Source organism: Bos taurus, chromosome 4, assembly GCF_002263795.3.
Source record: "Bos taurus isolate L1 Dominette 01449 registration number 42190680 breed Hereford chromosome 4, ARS-UCD2.0, whole genome shotgun sequence".
NCBI lineage: Eukaryota > Metazoa > Chordata > Mammalia > Artiodactyla > Bovidae > Bos > Bos taurus.
Window position 1 is genome coordinate 72,456,679 of NC_037331.1, and position 20,915 is coordinate 72,477,593.

Here is a 20,915-nt window from a genome sequence, read left to right on the forward strand (position 1 = left end):
TCTTGGAGAAATAAATCACCATAGTAAAGAAAACTCTGTCTTTTAACCTTTCCACAGGTGGTTGTTGTTCAGTCGCTCAGTTGTATTTGATTCTTTGCAACCCCATGGACGACTCTTTGCGACACCATACTTCAGCACGCCAGGCTTCCCTGTCCTTCACCATCTCCCAGAGCTTGCTCAAACTCATGTTCATCAAGTCGATGATACCATCCAACCATCTCATCCTCTGTCATCCTCTTCTCCTGATGCCTTCAGTCTTTCCCAGCATCAAGGTTTTCCCCAATGAGTCAGCTCTTTGCATCAGGTGGCCAAAGTATTGGAGCTTCAGCTTCAGCATCAGTCCTTTCAGTAAATATTCAGAGTTGATTTCCTTAGGATTGACTGGTTTGAAAACCACAGTCCAAAAGTGTCAATTCTTCGGTGCTCAGCCTTCTTTATGGTCCAACTCTCACATCCACACATGACTACTGGAAAAACCATAGCTTTGACTATATGAACCTTTGTCAGCAAAGTAATGTCTCTGCATTTTAATATACTGTCTAGGTTTGTCATAGCTTTCCTTCCAAGGAGCAAGCATCTTTTAATTTCATGGCCGCAGTCACCATCTGTAGTGATTTTGGAGCCCAAGAAAATAAAGTCTGTCACTGTTTCCTTTGCTTCCCCATCTATTGGCCATGAAGTGATGGTACTGGATGCCATGATCTTAGTTTTTTGAATGTTGGGTTTTAAGCTAGCTCTTTTACTCTCCTCTTTCACCTTCATCAAGAAGCTCTTTAGTTCCTCTTTGCTTTCTGCCCTTAGAATGGTGTCATCTGCATATCTGAGGTTATTGACATTTCTCCCAGCAATCTTGATTTCAGTTTGTGCTTCATCCCAGGTAGGATGGTGATAAAAGATTTTAGTTTCAAATAATAAACAAAAGAACACAAACATAAAGGTAGCAGAAGAGTAACTGGCAAATGATTATAATAATTTCTTTAATCATGGCAATGGAAGTCAGAAAGTAAAACGGATTCTCACATTGTTAACCTTTTCCCCATGAATAAGTAAAAGGTAACTGTGTTAATTTTAAAGTTCTTCTCAGTCTTTAGGGCAAATGAGCAATAAAAGTTAGTTGAAAACTAAAGCACTTATTTGAATTACTCTCAAAAATTCTTACTAGTTACATAATTTAAGCAAAGGCAGATATTTTAACTGAAATAGATAAAAATTCCTTTGCTTTGCTAATATGATTAATATTTATTTGTATCTGAATAGGTGTACTGATTTCTAAGGTTGTATTTTCTAATTCGGAGGAGCTCCCTTGTTTTTAGGGACAGTTGTAAATTAAATTCAGTGTCTTTTTTTTAATCCCTAAAACACATCTGCAGGCCATCCAGGTAACAAGCATCATCAACAATGCATTGCTGAGAGATGAAATTGGATTTTATAAGCTGCCTTGAAAACTATGACATGTTGAGTTACTTGCTTTAGTGGAAGCTCAGCTCATACACTATTGAGTCGAATGGATCTTTTTCTTGTCTGTTGGGTGAGAAACTCCTTTTCACTGAAACTATCCTTGATATCCTCAGAATCACAAAGTTCAAGAGTTCTGTGTGTGGGAGGTGAAGAGCTCTTTGGTGTTAGGGGCTACAGGAAGTTCATCCATGTACTTCTCTGTTCTTTAGACCCATGTAGAGGGATTATGCTCCTACTCCTGGGGTTCTACTCAAACTGACACTTCCAGCTAAAAGCTTAGATATGGACAAAGATATAAATGCAGAAGTTTCGTAAAATATGTATAAAAAAATATGTTGGTATACATTGGTTCCATAGCTCCAGGCACTATAGGAACACAAAGTGAAGTGAAGTGAAGTGAAGTGAAGTCGCTCAGTCGTGTCCGACTCTTTGTGACCCCATGGACTGTAGCCCACCAGGCTCCTCTGTCCATGGGATTCTCCAGGCAAGAGTACTGGAGTGGGTTGCCAGTTCCTTCTCCAGGGGATCTTCCCAACCCAGGGATCGAACCTGAGTCTCCCGCATTCCAGGCAGACGCTTTAACCTCTGAGCCACCAGGGAAGCCCATAGGAACACAGATAATACATAATTAATCAAAGAATGGCATTTTTTGAGGGAAAAAAAAAAAAAAAAAACTTTGTCTCTGAATTGAATAGTCCAGTCCTATAATCCTTAATTAAGAAGCCCTCTTGTCATCCCTTCTACATGGACATCTTTGATTTTTCTGCAAATTGGAAAATCCCATTTGTGTTCTCATTGGATGTCTCAGTGAATTTATGATACCCCGATTTTCTGGCAGGGAGCAAGAGAATGCATGCACTTTGGTTTTCCTCTTTTGAATCATTCCCTTTGGAAGTCTTGCTTAGAAGTTACTCACTATTAATTTCAGCTGTGGCCCCATGCGAGCCTACAGTATCCATTAGGATGCTTGCCCTTCATTCACAATGATGTGAACTCTTTCCCCCCTTTTGTGATTATATTTGCCTTTAAATATGCAAGTGTCAGCTCCTACATTTTCATAACTTCTGAATGGATATCAGAGAGAATACATGCCCAGCACATCTGTGACCCCAATTTATTGCTCATCCTCTGTTCTGTACTCCTACTTTACAGATGAAAAAGAAAATAATGCTATGACTTGATAGCTCACTGCATTTAGGAATCTCAGATATATGGATGAGGTAAGGTCCTAAGGAAAAGTTGCATAAACTGGAGTCATAACAAAAAACACACTGCTGAGACTGTCTTTGAAAATGAGTAGTTTAGAATAAAGGGGCTGATTTTGCCATGGCAGCAAAATTGCAATAGGTCAGCTCCTGCAGCTTTGATTGCTTAGAACTTCAGAATTCCGATGTTATGAAAATGCAGGAGCTATCACGTGTGCGTTTAAAAGACATACTTTAAAGGAAAAAAATCAGATCACTATTGAATCTCTCCTTGTACAAAATGTAATATTCTCTTATTTATTTATATTTCAAATCAGGCTTTCTATAACATGGGCACACAAGAAATTGAAAGGTATGGAAATTGCATAGTTTAATATTAGCACTTTTTAAGTTGCCAAGAATAGTAACAGTTTTTATTAAATAGGACAGCTAAATCTTACATTATATAATGCCATAACTCACATAATAAACCAATTTCAACTCAAGAAATTAGTTTTGCATAAGGCTGGCTATTAGTATCAGCTGCCAGGGGACTGACATGTTCATTATTTTTATTCTCCCTTGTTGAGGTTTTACTGTAGTGGGATTTCTGTACATGAATTCTTGAGAGATAGATAAAATAGTGAGAGGCTGAACATTTCTTTGAAAGATTTGAGGACTGCAAAGTTCCACTCTGACTTCAATGGAATGCTCAGAGAGGTTAGCAACATTTGGGAGAGTAGACACGATCGCTTCCTCACCTAGGCTAACTACTGAAAAACCAGGAACTTTCTCTGCTAAAAGATACTTTGAGAGATAGGTAAAAAACAAACAAGTAGACTGTTTATCTTTAATATTCCCCTGGAGAATGGCTGCTTTTTAAGAAATATTGTGTGCTCAGGAGAAGGGAATTACTCTATAGTAATCTGAGACTTGACTGAGTTCTACCTATTTTGCTCACTGTTTCATTTAAAATAAGCTTTTGATTTGCCATTTTCTTTTAAAAATAATGTTGATGTTACCATGGTAACCATGCTTTAGCAAACAAGCATGAGTGCTGCCCAAGAGTACTCAAAAATGACAGAGTGAAAAAGTAAAGCATAGTGAGACTACCCGTATTCCCCACTGTGGAACCTTGAAACAGCTAGCTGGTAGTGAAAAAACAGAAAAGATGGACAAATGGAGGGTGTAACCTTGAGTGGAGACAGGTGAAAGGAAAAGGATTGAAAAAAATGGTGCCTACAAATGGTTCTTTTCTTTGAAATAACCATGGCATTTTAAAAGTTAAACTGGAAAGTAACCAGAAAAACCTGTGCTCAGTGAGGTGGGCACAGGCAATTTAGAAAGCAATTCCAGTAGACCACCTAAAGAACTGGCTAGGTAGGGACTAGGGGAGGCTGAGGAGGAGAATCGCCCAGACTTTGGTGTGGATAACGTCGTTTGGACAGACATCTTTCGTAACTCAATTGTAAGCCCGTTTTCTAAAGGTATAGCGTGTGTGTGTGTGTATATGTACATAGATATATGTAGGAATGATTCTCTAGTTGAATCTAAAATAAGCTTCAAAATCTGGTTGTGTTTGTCAGAGGATTAGTGGCACCTTTCCTCTCCAGCATACATTTGTATGTTAATTCAGAGAAGGCTACAGGGTAATAGAGCAGGACAGTGCACAGCCCTTAGCAGTCAGCCAGTTGCTGGAGCCGTTACTGTGCAACCCATTACCAGCAACGGTTACCAGACCACTAACATCCAGAGGGCTAGAGTGGCGATTAGAGGTCCGTTCTGCCATTGGTCGGCACCACAGTGGGTCCCTCCCCCAAGCAAACAACTGTCATTGAGTGACTATTAGCAGTTGTGCTCAGCCATTGGTTGGCTCTGCTGTGGGCTCTTCCCCCAAGTGAGCAACTGTCACTGAGCAACAGTTAGTGGCCAATTCAGCAAACGGTCGTCAGAATGGTGGTTGTCAGGTGGAGAATGAGGTAAAAAGTGGATCCTGGCCTTCTCCCTGGTGCCCTCCATCTCACCCGGCCTCGGCCAGCGGGTAAGTTAGAGGGTCTAGGAAACAGGCTGGGAGCTCTGTCCTTCCAGAGCCCTTGACAAGGTTGTGCACTGACCCTGTCCAGACCTTGAGGCAGTGGTGAACTTTTCCCCCACTCCTGCCTCTGCGACATGCTGGCAGTTACTCTCTGCCTGGGTCACAGTCTGCAGAACCTGGCCCCTGCTGTCCAGGTAGCCTGAGGAGCTTGAGGACCAGCTGGGTCCTGGGTGCCTGGCTTCCTCAGCCATGGCAGCTGGACAGAGTCTGGGGACCTGGCCCTGAGGGAACCGTCAGCTGAGATCTGCCTCCTCTTAGCCAGGATCTGGACCTCGGAGAGGGAAAGTTGTGCCTGGTGACCCCACCCTTTCTTGTCACAACAGAGAATAGCATTTACTTGGTAGAGGTTTACAGGAACATAGTTACCTGCCCATGACCTGACCTCAAAGGCAAAGGATCTGACACCAAAAAGTGTGCAACAAATAATCACACCCCTCCCTCATCTTTCCTAGAAAAGGGCTTTGCTGAAAGCTTTTGGGGAGTTTGGAGTTTATAAGGCATGAGCCATCCTTGGTTGGGCCCTGCAGTAAACCTTTCTCTGTTTCAGACTCCAATGTTTTCATATTGTTTGGCCTCAGCTGTGCTTTGGGCACACAGATTTGGGTTTTGGTAGCAATATTGCTTTTAGCTTTGATTTTTAATCACCTTTGTCCTGATGGCAGTTGCTCTTCAGCATTTTCTCTTTAGAATCCATTGCTTGTTGGCAAAGTGGTGGCATTGTAATTCTGGATCGATAATGACACTTCCTTACTTAAAATGTTATAATGAATTCTGGTTGCCTTTAGGATCAAACCCTACTTCGTCCTTCATGATAAGTAGCTGTCTGCTTCTGACCTTGTTCATTGGTTGATTTCCTCTCGTCATCACTTGCCCTGTGCCATTAACAATCTTCTAGTTCGAGTCCAGCTGGTTTCATGCCTCACTTTCTCTGTGTGCCTAGAACCATGCCTTTTCCCCTCCCTCTCCAACCTAGTCTTCCCAGTCCAGCTAGCAGGAGGGGAGCCATTAAGAAAGGAAACTAGTTGGTTGGCTTCATAACTCTATTTGTCCTTTATTGAAATGGCAACTGGTCACAAAATCTTTGTTGACTCATTTTCCAGATCGGTTTATACAAAAGGGCATTATGCTCTTTCTCAATTTCATTAGGAATTTCAGTTCCCTTTATTACAGTACATTGAGATTTATTGGGAAGATTTTATTATTTTAGTAGTGACAATATTATCTGCATGAAGTAGTGTAAAATACTAATATTTCTGAGAACAATCCACGTTTGGTTTTGCAATATTTAAAAAATCTGGTCAAAATAGGAAATTCTGATCAAGTTTAATTAGCAACAGTGGCAGCAACACTCATCTCCATCTTGTGGTTCTAGCAGAGGCATCCAAAGTGAGCTAGTTGGAGACAATATAACTGAGAAGGACCAGATTCTCTCAGAGTTATTTGGGGGATATATCATAAGAGTATACTATGGACAATACCCAAGTTCTCTTCTTTATGCATTTAGAGAAAACTAGATGGAATCACTGACCAATCCTTGATGGCAGATCAGTGCTGTTGTTTTGAAAAGTTTAAATTAGATCCATTTTGACTGACTTCATGTTGATGTATGACAGAAGTCAACACAACATTATAAAGCAATTATCCTCTGATTTAAAATTAGAAGAATATACATATATTTGGGAGCCCAGCCTGGCACTCTGTGATGACCTAGAGTGGTGGGAGGGAATACATATATATATATAAAACTGATTTGGGTTGTTGTACAGCAGAAACCAACAAAACATTGTAAAGCAATTACATTCTAATTAAAAAAGAATATAAATAAATTTGAATAAACCAACTGTAAATATAAAAAAATCAAAATCTTAATTAGAGACTTAGTCTGGAGAAATGAGGTGTTAAAATAAGAAGAACCTGTTGAAGTAGTTTCTGACCTTGGCTAAGTCTGCTTATCTTTCAAAATACTCTCCAGCTGACAGCAGTGCTTCTCAGACTTAGATGTACATCTGAATCACCTGGAGGACTTAAGTGGGTCTCATCCTCAGTTTCTGAATTAGTAGCTTTGGGGTGGGGCCTGAGAACGTGCATTTCTAACAGGGTCTCAGGTGATGCTGATGATCTAGGTCTGGGGCTAGACTTTGAGAATCTCTGGACTATAGAATATAAAAGTGCCTGCCTTCTACAATACTTTATGAATGAGAGTATAATTACAAACATGCCATTTTCTCTTTGAGTTATAGTTACTTCTGTAAGATGTAGGCAAGAAATGGTTGCAACACACAATTTGAAAGGGGAACAAACATCTTCTGTTGGTCTCAACAAAATTATGTAATACATTTTCCCTCAAAGGAAAAAACACTCATAAGAGTAAAAGCAAGATAGAATTGTATCAGAAGTTCCCAACAAGACTTGAGTCTTGACTGCATATGTGAGGTAGTTTAAAAAACAAATGCACATGTACTCATATCACTTTTTAATCCAATATCCTACTACTTCTTAATTGACTGATAAATGAGCAACAGTAGACTAAAGCAGTATCAAAATTATGGTTGACATTGCTGTGTGAGTTTCAAAATAGCTGACCATTACATTTAATAATTTGTAATAGAAAAGGAAGACTATTTTTCCTTGTTGGGGAAAATAAAAATATCATGGGAATTAAATATCCACAAATTCTTTTTATCCCTCTCAGTTATCCTCATGCAATAACACCAACGAGAATCAAACCTGTTTTCTTTTGCAATTCACTTTTTAATAATCAGACAAGTGATAATAGAATGAAAGATTAGTATTTTTTTTCAAAAGTAATAGGTTCTGTTCAGAGATGAGTACACTTTCAACACGATGTTGTGCTCTTTCTGTTGCTTCTGTTTACAATTCTGTTTACAATATAAAATTATTTTTAATTTCCGTATGATGATGGTTTTTTTATCATGTTATCACACAAGGATTAAAGTATGTGATGGCAAGAACATCTACCAAATATTTTCAACCTTAAGGATAGGATGGATACTAAATCTTTTCAAGATAAGTCTCAGTTATCCAAAAAAATGCAATTAATCAGAGAAACTCATCCTTGAGATTTTGGTGTCACTTCATAGATGAAAATGAAATTAGTGGTCCCCTAGCAATTTTGAGTTATTTTCCAAATATCATGGTAGATTATGTTGAGATACCCAAAGCAGCTGTGTCCACAGAGTAATTTGACATAGATCAAATACATAAACGTAGTTTTATTAGCTTAGTATTCTAACCAACAGATAATTATATATATTCTAAATTCTGAAAAGATGTATCATTCTTATAGGAAGTGAGTTAAAAAGCAAAATAGTTACTTTTATTTTCTTTTGTAATATTTAGAATTTATATATAATATGGTCATATATAAATCAAACCAGTGGTCTCAAATAATAAAAGCAATAAAGTGAAGATATTCAGTAATATTGAAATCATTATCATAGTGAATGTTCTTAGATTTATAAAATTAACTGTCATCACTAGAGTTAGGGAGTGAGATAGAGCACTGAAATTTTTGGAAATTATTTTAGTGAGGACAGTTCCTTCATTTTATTGCAAACATACAACTTAGAGAAGCATGATGAGAACATTTACTTCAGTTCAAAACATATGAGCTCTTAGCCTAGAATTTCAGACTTCCTGACTTATCCACAATATGTATTTAAGTGAATTGCTGTTAAGAACTCAACCTTTTGGAATTTCTCACCTCTCTTTCAGTTTTGTTTTTAGACTCTTTTGTTGTTTATTTCTCATCATAATTATTTAATTTGTAAGTAATTTATACCCCTTCTTCTCCCAAGAAAGGATTTAAGGAGGCCACATTTAACTCAGAAACTACCACAAATATAGTGTCCTCTCTCTTCTCTCTTGGTGGCTGGAAGGTCACTTTCCTTGCCTGGGAATAAAGTCCACCATAGCCTCCTCTGTCAGAAGCCCTCTTCCTCCCACTCTGCCTGGCTCACTTTGGGGCAGTGCTGGGCTGACTTTCCTTGTCTTAGTCATTAGAGACATGGGCCAGGTTCAGATTCTGTTTCTTCCACAAATTAGCTTTGTGGCCTGGGGCAAGGTACATAATCTCTGAACCCATATGCTATCTTTAAAACAGGGATAATAATTGCAGTTATCTTATAGTGATGTTCACAGGATTAAAATGGCAACCCACTGCAGTACTCTTGCCTTGAGAATCCCATGGAGGGAGGAGCCTGGTAGGCTACAGTCCATGGGGTCCCAAAGAGTTGGACACGACTGAGTGGGACATGACTGACGTTGATACATAGAAACTTAGAAAAATTCCTGGAGGTAGCAAGCACTAGCCATTGTTATTCTCAACTAGCCATAGTGGAGAACCTTTCTGATCTCAGCTAAGATGCTGTTTCTTCAAAGATTCTTCCCTGAGACAACACCTTAAGCCAGTGACATATGGCTATAAGAGCCTAGACTTTGCCTTATGATTCTTATCATCATTTCTATTGGTACTGAAGGCAATTAATCTGGTTCTCCTGTGAAGCCGTAAACTCCAGAAAGGCTGTAATATGTCTGCCTCAGCACTCTATTTCTGACATTTGGGACAGAGCCCAGTACGTCACTCGGTTACTGTTGAATGAGTGAATCCAGGGAGCCTGTCTGTAAACATGCTAATTGAGATGAGATTGCAAGTAATTATCTTGCTAGTTTTGCAAATTTTTATTTTCTAATTTTTACAATTAATGTGTGTTTTCTTTATGTAATAAAGTAAAATTCTGTTAGACCTCGTTTATTGTGCTATTGTGAAGTCACTGCAGTGAGGCAGCCTAAGGAGCCATAGGATGGAATTCATGTCACCAAACTTGGGTTTAGCTGCCCACTGCTCAAAAGACAGTACAGAGACAGATGTTGGCTAGAAAAAGGAAGGGTGCTTTATTCAGGAGGCCAGCAACCTGGGGAGAAGACAGACTCGTGTCCCAAAACTCTGAAGATTTTGCTTGCTTGTGAAAGTTCTTAAAAGGAAAATGGTGAAGTATCTCAGTTAATCACTGAGGCAGGAGATCAGACTTATCATCTCCCACCGTGTGCAGCCTTGTTGGCTTCTTGCGATCCTTCCTTACATGCTAACTTATTCACACCATCTTCTCATGATCTTCCTAAAGGGGGAGCTGGAGAAAAGGGCCAGTCATCTATTAATTACTTATTCTTCATTTCTACTTTTTAAGAAACAAATCAACAGATTAGGCAAGGAATTATGTAATCAAAAAGATACGAAAAGTATGATTGGGCCAGAGGTTAGTTGAGTAGAGGGGCATCTGGTGTAAAGGTTAGTTAGAAAAGAGTTGGACACGACTGAGCGACTTCACTTTCACTTTTCACTTTCATGCATTGGAGAAGGAAATGGCAACCCACTCCAGTGTTCTTGCCTGGAGAATCCCAGGGACAGGGGAGCCTGGTGGGCTGCCGTCTATGGGGTCGCACAGAGTCAGACACGACTGAAGAGACTTAGCAGCAGCAGCAGCTCTTTGAAAGTGACAAGATAAAGGATCTCCTGCAGAAAGCTGATTCCAGCGGAGAGCAGATACCTGCAGAGAGCTGGTTACAGTCACTTTTTTTGGTAGTGGGGGACGTTGGAGTGCATTAGTGGTTCTTAATTGGGGATGATTTTGTCTGCTAGAAGACGTAAGGAAATGTTTGCAGATACTTTTTGGTTGTCTTGACTTGAGAAGTTGCTATCTGTGACTAGTGTGAAGAGGTTGGGGTTCTTCAAAACATCCTATGACCCACAGGACAGCTTCCTCTGCTAATGAAAACAATCCAGTTTCAAATGTTAATAGTGCCAAATTTAAGAAACCTGACCAGATGGAGACATCTGCAAAAATTGAGTTCATGTAACTTTTAAGTTTGGTGAGCTGTTAAGTAATCAGTTCAGTTCAGTTGCTCAATTGTGTCCGACTCTTTGCGACCCCATGAATTGCAGCACGCCAGGCCTCCCTGTCCATCACCAACTCCCAGAGTTCACTCAGACTCACGTCCATAGAGTCAGTGATGCCATCCAGCCATCTCATCCTCTGTCGTCCTCTTATCCTCTTGCCCCCAATCCCTCCCAGCATCAGAGTCTTTTCCAATGAGTCAACTCTTCTCATGAGGTGGCCAAAGTACTGGAGTTTCAGCTTTAGCATCATTCCTTCCAAAGAAATCCCAGGGCTGATCTCCTTCAGAATGGACTGGTTGGATCTCCTTGCAGTCCAAGGGACTCTCAAGAGTCTTCTCTAACACCACAGTTCAAAAGCATCAATTCTTCGGTGCTCAGCCTTCTTGACAGTCCAACTCTCACATCCATACATGACCACTGGAAAAACCATAGCCTTGACTAGACGGACCTTTGTTGGCAAAGTAATGTCTCTGCTTTTGAATATGCTATCTAGGTTGGTCATAACTTTCCTTCCAAGGAGTAAGTGTCTTTTAATTTCATGGCTGAAATCACCATCTGCGGTGAGTTTGGAGCCCCCCAAAATAAAGTCTGACACTGTTTCCACTGTTTCCGCATCTATTTCCCATGAAGTGATGGGACTGGATGCCATGATCTTCGTTTTCTGAATGTTGAGCTTTAAGTCAACTTTTTCACTGTCAACTTTCACTTTCATCAAGAGGCTTTTTAGTTCCTCTTCACTTTCTGCCATAAGGGTGGTGTCATCTGCATATCTGAGGTTATTGATATTTCTCCCGGAAATCTTGACTCCAGCTTGTGTTTCTTCCAGTCCAGCATTTCTCATGATGTACTCTGCATATAAGTTAAATAGAACATCAGAATTTTGAAAGTTAATAAAAATTGATTATGACTTTAAAAAATAAATACTGGTTTATATTTGCTTTCTGGTATGATTTTGCACAGTTTATTGTGATCCACACAGTCAAAGGCTTTGGCATAGTCAATAAAGCATAACTAGATGTTGCTCTGGAACTCTCTTGCTTTTTCGATGATCCAGTGGATGTTGGCAATTTGATCTCTGGTTCCTCTGCCTTTTCTGAATCCAGCTTGAACATCTGGAAGTTCACGGTTCACATATTCTCCAAGCCTGGTTTGGAGAATTTTGAGCATGACTTTACTAGCATGTGAGATGAGTGCAATTGTACGGTAGTTTGAGCATTCTTTAGCATTGCCTTTCTTTGGATTGGAATGAAAACTGACCTTTTCCAGTCCTGTAGCCACTGCTGAGTTTTCCAAATTTGCTGGCATATTGAGTGCAACACTTTAACAGCATCATCTTTTAGGATTTGAAATAGCTCCACTGGAATTCCATCACCTCTACTAGCTTTGTTCGTAGTGATGCTTCCTAAGGCCCACTTGACTTCACATTTCAGGATGTCTGGCTCTAGGTGAGTGATCACACCATCATGATTATCTGGGTCTTGAAGACCATTTTTGTACAGTTCTTCTGTGTATTCTTGCCACTTCTTCTTAATATCATCTGCTTCTGTTAGGTCCATATCATTTCTGTCCTTTATTGAGTCCATCTTTGGGCTCAATAAAATGAAATGTTTCCCTTGGTATCTCTAATTTTCTTGAAGAGATCTCTAGTCTTTCCCACTGTATTGTTTACCTCTATTTCTTTGCACTGAATGCAGAGGAAGGCCTTCTTATCTCTCCTTGCTATCCTTTGGAACTCTGCATTCAAATGGGTATATCTTTCCTTTTCTCGCCTGTTTTTCAATTCTCTTCTTTTCACAGCTATTTGTAAGACCTCCTCAGACAGCCACTTTGCTTTTTTCCATTTCTTTTTCTTGGGGATGGTTTTGATCCCTGTCTCCTGTACAATGTCACAAACCTCTGTCCATAGTTCATCAGGTACTCTGTCTATCAGATCTAGTCCCTTAAATCTATTTCTCACTTTCACTGTATAATCATAATGGATTTGATTTAGGTCATACCTGAATGGTCTAGTGGTTTTCCCCACTTTCTTCAATTTCAGTCTGAATTTGGCAATAAGCAGTTCATGATCTGAGCCACAGTCAAGCTCCCGGTCTTGTTTTTGCTGACTGTGTAGAGCTTCTCCATCTTTGGCTGCAAAGAATATAATCAATCTGATTTCAGTCTTGGCCATCTGGTGATGTCTATGTATCAAGTCTTCTCTTGTGTTGTTGAAACAGGGTGTTTGCTATGACCAGTGCCTTCTCTTGGCAAAAGTCTGTTAGCCTTTACCCTGCTCCATTCTGTACTCCAAGGCCAAATTTGCCTGTTACTCCAGGTGTTTCTTGACTTCCTACTTTTGCCTTCCAGTCCCCTATAATGAAAAGGACATCTTTTTTGGGTGTTTTAAAAGGTCTTGTAGGTCTTCATAGAACTGTTCTATTTCACCTTTTTCAGCATTACTGGTTGGGGCATAGACTTGGATTACTGTGATATTGAATGGTTTGCCTTGGAAATGAACAGAGATCATTGTCATTTTTGAGATTGCATCCAAGTACTGCATTTTGGACTCTTTTGTTGACTATGATGGCTACTCCATTTCTTCTAAGGGATTCCTGCCCACAGTAGTAGATATAATGGTCATCTGGGTTAAATTTACCCATTCCAGTCCATTTTAGTTTGCTGATTCCTAGAATGTTGATGTTTACTCTTGCCAACTCCTGTTTGACCACTTCCTCTTTAACCATCTCCTGTTTGACCAGTTGGGTATACCAGACCACCTAACCTGCCTCTTAAGAAACCTGTATGCAGGTCAGGAAGCAACAGTTAGAACTGGACATAGGACAACAGATTTGTTCCAAATAGGAAAAGGAGTACATCAAGGCTGTATATTGTCACCCTCCTTATTTAACTTATATGCAGAGTACATCATGAGAAATGGTGGGCTGGAAGAAGCACAAGTTGGAATAAAGAATGCCGAGAGACATATCAGTAACCTCAGATATGCAGATGACACCACCCTTATGGCAGAAAGTGAAGAAGAACTAAAGAGCCTCTTGATGAAAGTGAAAGAGAAGAGTGAAAAGTTTGGCTTAAAGCTCAACATTCAGAAAACTAAGATCATGGCATCCAGTTCCATCACTTCATGGCAAATAGATGGGAAAACAGTGGAAACAGTGGCTGACTTTATTTTTGGGGGGCTCCAAAATCACTGCAGATGGTGACTGCTGGCCTGAAATTAAAAGGTACTCTTTGGAAGGAAAGTTATACCAACCTAGACAGCATATTAAAACACAGAGACATTACTTTGTCAACAAAGGTCTGTCTTGTCAAGGCTATGGTTTTTCCAATAGTCATGTATAGATGTGAGAGTTGGACTGTGAAGAAAGCTGAGCACAGAAGAATTTATGCTTTTGAACTGTGGTGTTGGAGAAGTCTCTTGAGAGTCCCTTGGACTGCAGGTAGATCCAACCAGTCCATCCTAAAGGAGATCAGTCCTGGGTGTTCATTAGAAGGACTGATGTTGAAGCTGAAACTCCAGTACTTTGGCTACCTGATGCAAAGCGCTGACTCATTTGAAAAGACCCTGATGCAGGGAAAGATTGAGGGCAGGAGGAGAAGGGGACAACAGAGGATGAGATGGTTGGATGGCATTACCGACTCAATGGACATGAATTTGGGTAAACTCCGGGAGTTGGTGGTGGACAGGGAGGCCTGGTGTGCTGTGATTCATGGGATCACAAATAGTCGGACATGACTCAGTGACTGAACTGACTGACTGTGGTATGATTTATTGGTAATTAAGTAGAAGTTAGTATTTAGTGTATTCACCAACATTTACTGTGTCAGTAGAGAACTTTGTAGTGTGTTATATAGGTTTTCCCTTTACATCTAGTTGAAGTGATTTGAAAAATGTCAACTGACTGCTTGTTTACACACTTCTAAATGGCCAATTTGACAGAATTCTTTTTAAGAGAGCAGTTTATTGAGCCAATTTACCTAAATCTGTTGGGCAGAGCATACAAATAACCATATTGCTTACAGATTTTTTTTTTTTAATAGCTCTGGACCAATAAAACAGAAAGAAGGTAGGCCTCTTTAATGTTTTTAGAGCTTGATCTGTTTGATTTTTTGTTTAACATCTGGGAGAATATGAGCCAGGACAGGGTAGTTTTTGGCACAGTAACAACATCTCAGTGATTTAAATCCAACCAAGGTTTATTTCTTCGTTAGAGTCCACTGTGCATCTGTATGACTCTCTCAGATAATTGTCTCTGTGTGACAACTCAGGCTTCCAGAGTGAAGAAGATTCCACCGTCTTGGAACATATGGCTTTATTAGTCATGTGGAAAGAGAGAACATAGGAAATTGTGTGTTTAATCTTTACTACTTTCACCTGGAATGGACATTGGTGACTTCCAATCATTTTATTGACCTAGGAAATTATACTGGTATATTTAGGCACTTGGGGAATTTTTAATCCTCCCATATTGCATTGGAGAAGCAGGAATATTCCTGAATGTGAGAAGAAGCTATCCTAATTAGCTTTTCATATTTGTTTACCTTTATATGTGGTTATTTAGAAGGTGTTGATTATTAGAAAGGTGATTAGGAAGGTATTTGCTAAGTGCACAGACACCATATCTCACACCACATTATCCTACTTCCACTATGCTTACTTGGGGTCAGTATTTATATTTTATTTATATCTCACTATATTTATATTTCACTTAATGTATTTGTAATTTGCCTCTAAATGTTTGGGCTTCTAAGAGTTTGTATCGGATGCTATAGTCCCTGGTTTCTCAAATGGGCTGACACATTTGACAGGGTTTTGGATGCTAAAGGATAAAAATGGTAACCTTTGTATCTTCAGTTCAGTTCAGTCACTCAGTTGTGTCCAACTTTTGTGACCCCATGAATTGCAGCATGCCAGGCCTCCCTGTCCATCACCAACTCCTGGAGTTCACTCAAACTCATGTCCATCGAGTTGGTGATGCCATCCAACCATCTCATCCTCTGTCATCCCCTTGTCCTCCTGCCCCCAATCCCTCCCAGCATCAGAGTCTTTTCCAATGAGTCAACTCTTCTCATGAGGTGACCAAAGTATTGGAGTTTCAGCTTTAGCATCAGTCCTTCCAAAGAACACCCAGGACTGATCTCCTTCAGATTGGACTGGTTGGATCTCCTTGCAGTCCAAGGGACTCTCAAGAGTCTTCTCCAACACCACAGTTCAAAAGCATCAATTCTTCAGCACTCAGCTTTCTTGACAGTCCAACTCTCACATCCATACATGACTACTGAAAAACCATAGCCTTGACTACATGGACTTTTGTTGGCAAAGTATTATCTCTGCTTTTGAATATGCTATCTAGGTTGGTCATAACTTTCCTTCCAAGGAGCAAGTGTCTTTTAATTTCATGGCTGAAATCACCATCTGCAGTGATTTTGGAGGTCCCAAAAATAAAGTCTGACACTGTTTCTACCGTTTCCCCATCTATTTCCCATGAACTGATGGGACCAGATGCCATGCTCTTAGTTTTCTGAATGTTGAGCTTTAAGCCAACTTTTTCACTCTCCTCTTTCACTTTCATCAAGAGGCTTTTGAGTTCCTCTTCACTTTCTGCCATAAGGATGGTGTCATCTGCATATCTGAGGTTATTGATATTTCTCCCAGCAATGTTGATTCCAGCTTGTGCTTCTTCCAGCCCAGCATTTCTCATGATGTACTCTGTACAGAAGTTAAATAAGCAGGGTGACAATATACAGCCTTGACGTACTCCTTTTCCTATTTGGAACCAGGCTGTTCTATGTCCAGTTCTAACTGTTGCTTCCTGACCTGCATATAGGTTTCTCAAGAGGCAGGTCAGGTGGTCTGGTATTTCCATCTCTTTCAGAATTTTCCACAGTTTATTGTATAATGGTAAATAATCACAACATTATTTTTGTGGTGAAACAAAAACAAACATATGTCAGAATACCAAAAAATGTTGAATTTTTAAGATAAAATGTAAGACCTCAATGAAGTTTTATGCTCAAGCAGGTTGCTTTTAGCTGTGTCTCAGAGGAACATATGTACTTTCCTCTGTGACCAAGGTGACTTCACTAGATAGGGCTAAGAAACACTAGTTTGTGTACCTATCTTGTTACCCTTGATTTGGATATTTCCTTAGTTGTCTTCATTTTAGTGCAAATGATCATATCATGTTTTTGAAAATGGAGCTCCTTTAGGAACCCATTGTTACATTTGTCGTGAAAACAAGGTTTTCTTTTGCAAAGAGGAATTTAGAATGTCTGTTCTATGTCTTATGAGTAGTTGGATAGGAGAAATTGGATAATAAAATTGAGAATTGAGTTTGTTATTCTAGACCACCTTATGGAACTGTGAGAAGATACTGAACTGTACCCACTCTTGCCCATTTTACCATGTGATTCTGTTTATGGTCCATATTACCTATAACTATTTGAGTCTGCATTGATTCATTCATCAGACAACTTGTGAGTATCTACTGTGTGTGGATGGTATTGTGCCAGGTGCTGAGGATTAGGACCAGATGAAGAAGTCAGTTCCTATCTTCAGAGACATTGTGTCTAGGACATGATGGCTATAGGGATTGTGGAAATTTCTCATTCACTGTGCATATATTTATTGAGCACTGTTATCTGCCGACACTCAGCCATACTACAGTGAATAAGAAGCAGTAGAGAGTACTGTATAAAAGCCAGATAACCTGGAATGAGATTACACTTTGGGGCTTCATGGAAGCTCTTAAACCACCTTATGCCCCAGTTTCCTCAGATGTAAACAGGAGTAATGCAAAATTTATTGAGTTATAGAATTATTAGGAAGATCCTATGAGTTAGTATGTATAAATCACCATATATCCTTTAGCTCTTACTATCGTTTCTCACATTTTTCCCCTTCATGCTTTAGTCCCTCTTCAAATCTATATTCTTTCTCATTACTCCCTTTCTCTTAGACCAAGCAGTCCCAGTAATGAATCATGACTTTGAATATTGCTATTTCTCAGTACTGTGTTAAAATATTGCCTGTTAAAACACCGTGAAAAAATATAACTCTGAAATAAACTGTCTGCTTTTTCAATAACCCTTTCTTTTGCTTGTTTCTTTGGAATCATGAAAAAAGCCATTGCAAATAACAGTCTTCCAAAGACTTCACCAGGTAAGATGTTTGATCCAAGGGCAAGACAGGCCCAACCAGAAGTTGTGTTTTGCAGGAGCCTCTTCCACTTTGCCAGATGCTGAAGTCTGAGATGTTTGCTGTCCGCCTCCATCACCAGGGCCATTTGCTTGTGCCCTGAGCATATGTGGGCATTCACAGGGGCACACAATTGTCAAAAACCTGCGGGGCTACGTTGGCAGCAGAGAAGCTAATACCAGCTACTTAATAATTTTATTCCGCTTTATGAAATGCTTCACCAGTGTGATTTAACTTTGCAAAGGAATAGGTGTAGAGAGAACTCAGTAGAGACCAATTCTTTGGCAGTATTTGTATTTTATAGTAACCATACATATAAATTTCCCATTTTTGTAGTAATATGGTTTTAACGAATGCCATTTTGGTGGTTTTCAGATTAGAATTAACATTCACAAGTGAACAGAAAATGTTAAAGTATTATTAGTCTCCTGAGAATTTTGCTTCTGGCAATGCAGTTTTAGAGATTTCATCTTGGTTTAGGTGTAGCAAAATACCACCATTTCTGCTTGTTAGAAGGAAACTCTCCAAAGTTTCTGTCTATTTCAGTCTAGGGTTTGATTTTTCAAAGCAGAAAAAAATGATTTTCCTGGACCCTGAATATAACCTGAAGTCAAAAATCAATTGAAAAGCCAGCAAAAATTGGTCATGAGTGCTGTTAGAAACCTTTATTGGTAACAGTTTTCTGGACATTACTAACACATTTCTTAATTAACTGCTAAGGTTGTTAATATGGTTTGTGTAATTTTAGAAATTATTTGTTTACCTGTTGTTTATGTCTTGCTTCACTTAACAAAGAGTGTAAGTTGACAAACCCTATTTTCTGCTAATGACAACTTGGCTCTGAGTCATTACAAGAAAAGTGGGTTTGAGAGTAGTGTTTAATTTCTTGCCTTTGCTGCCTGTCTTTTCTCTGAAATATATAGCCCTTCTTTCTCAATGACATGATTAGATAAACATGTGTGTATTATACCAGATTTTGGTTATATAGTAGTCAATACAGGGGTGTGAAACTTAACTTTCCTTAGTGTAACTTTATTTATACACACACATCTGTTTTTAATGTGTAAAATTTATTTTAAGAAATCTAGGTTTTCATCTTGCATACTTTAATGCAAAGTATAACATTCCAAATCCTAAAGGTGGTGTTGTAGGAAAGGGAGACCCCTTCCAGAATCCAAGACTGGGCTCTTAAATAATACTCAGAAATTAATTGTCCAAGGAGACACAAGTGTTGACCCATGTGCCTTTATTGGGAAGGGACACCTGGGCAGAGAACTGCTCTGCCACATGGCTCACAGTCTTGGGTTTTATAGTAAACGGGTTAATTTCTGGGTTGTCTCTGGCCAAACATTCTGACTCAGGATCCTTCCCTGTGGCATGTGCATTGCTCAGCAAAGATGGATTCCAGTGAGAAGGATCCTGGAAGGTTAGTAGGATATACGGGCTGGCGTTTCCTCTCTCCTTTTGACTTTTCCCAAATTCTTTGGTTGGTGCTAGCTTTTTATTCTTTACCAGGACCTATTGTTTTTAAGATAACTCATGCATTGAAGAACAAGATGGCGGGGGAGTAGGTGGACATGGAGTATATCTCTCTCCATGGATACATCAGGAATACACCTTCAGACACAGAAGTGCATTCAGAACACCAGCTGAGAGCAGACAGGAGTACCTGACCAGTTGGAAAAGAATATATAGAACCACGCAAAACTCTGTAGGACGAAGGAACTAGGGGAAAAAACAAGAGTGTTAGTAGGACTGGACCTGCCCTTAGCGGGTAGGGGAACTTAAGCATGGGTACAAGCCCCACACTGGGGCAATTGTCTGAGTCAGAGGAGAAACATTTAAGGCTGAGAGTGAAACAGCTGATCTGTGGCAGCCTAAATGGAATGAGAATCAGACAGTCCTCGCCGTAGCCATACATACTCCAGACAGGAACACCGGTTCCCTGGAAAACACAGTAGCTAGGAGCTGGAGTTTAGGGATTGTGGAGCAATCCCAGAGTGAGGGCTGCTGTTGATTGCAGAGAGGCAGATTGAGGGGATGTGAGGGAGGAGATATTCATGGGAAATGCCAGGCAGCCATGGAAGCAAGGCGATACTGCTAAGTCACGTGTAGGGGATGGAGCCATCACCATAGCCTTTCTCTCCCCACATGCCAGCATCAAGAACTGAACAATAGGCTGGCCCATCAAATACCTGATGCACTGAACTACAGGGTAGGACCCCAGCCAGGGGGCCCCCTCTCTGCCTGACATGCAAAACAACAGAGGCAACCCTGGGCAAGGGAGCCCTCTAAGTGTCTGAACGGGTGAAGTTATGGAGAAGGATTGGCCATAGAGGCTTTCTGATCGCCATCTACAAGAGGCTTGAAAAAAGACTCTGATAGGGTCATAACTCCTGTGGCGGAAGCAGTCCATGTCCCTGCACACTTGGTGCCACCAGGGTCCCCACAAGCCAAACAGCTACGCCACCTTCACACTCAACTCTCACTGGGGCAGAGCTGCCACAGGCAAAAATATCTTGCATCTATGCACACAGGGTCACTTCGGTCGTGTCCAACTCTTTGTGACCCTGTAGACTGTGGCCTGCCAGTCTTCTCTGTCAGAGAGGGGGTTCTCCAGGCAAGAATACTGAAGCATATTGACCAATACTGTTTACCATACCCTTCTAGAGAACCATATTTCCTGCTGCCCTAGCCGCCAACCCTCCTGAGTACCTGATGCTGCCAGAACCCCTGTGACCCAAGCAGCTGCACCACCTCCACATCTGATCCTCACAGGGGCAAACCCAAGTCCTCCAGGGCATCCTCAGGAGCAAACCCCCATGGAAGACCCACATGTAGAGGTGGAAATAAAACCACAATAGAAACCCAGAGGCAGTGTGGCTATGGAAGTAGACCCAAAACTTTCCCACCAGCTGTACAAGCTGCAGATTAAATCCACACTGCAGATTAAATCAACTAGGCAAACTCTGTGTCTCTGGAATATATAAAAGGCCATTGAGAGCTCCCACAAAAGAAAACGCACTAGTTCTGATAGCTGTGGACATTGGAGGCAAGAACACACAG

General features: G+C 40.3%; 1 long non-coding RNA gene across 2 annotated transcripts in view; it reads left to right on the plus strand.

Moving 5' to 3' along the window:
• Positions 1-1,033: 1,033 nt before the first annotated feature.
• Positions 1,034-20,915, plus strand: part of LOC112446399 (uncharacterized) — a 376,379-nt gene continuing 356,497 nt past the window's right edge. For both annotated transcript variants that reach the window (XR_009494251.1, XR_003034383.2), the window contains exon 1: positions 1,034-4,683. This is a non-coding gene — a long non-coding RNA (uncharacterized lncRNA). The remainder of the gene's footprint in view (positions 4,684-20,915) is intronic.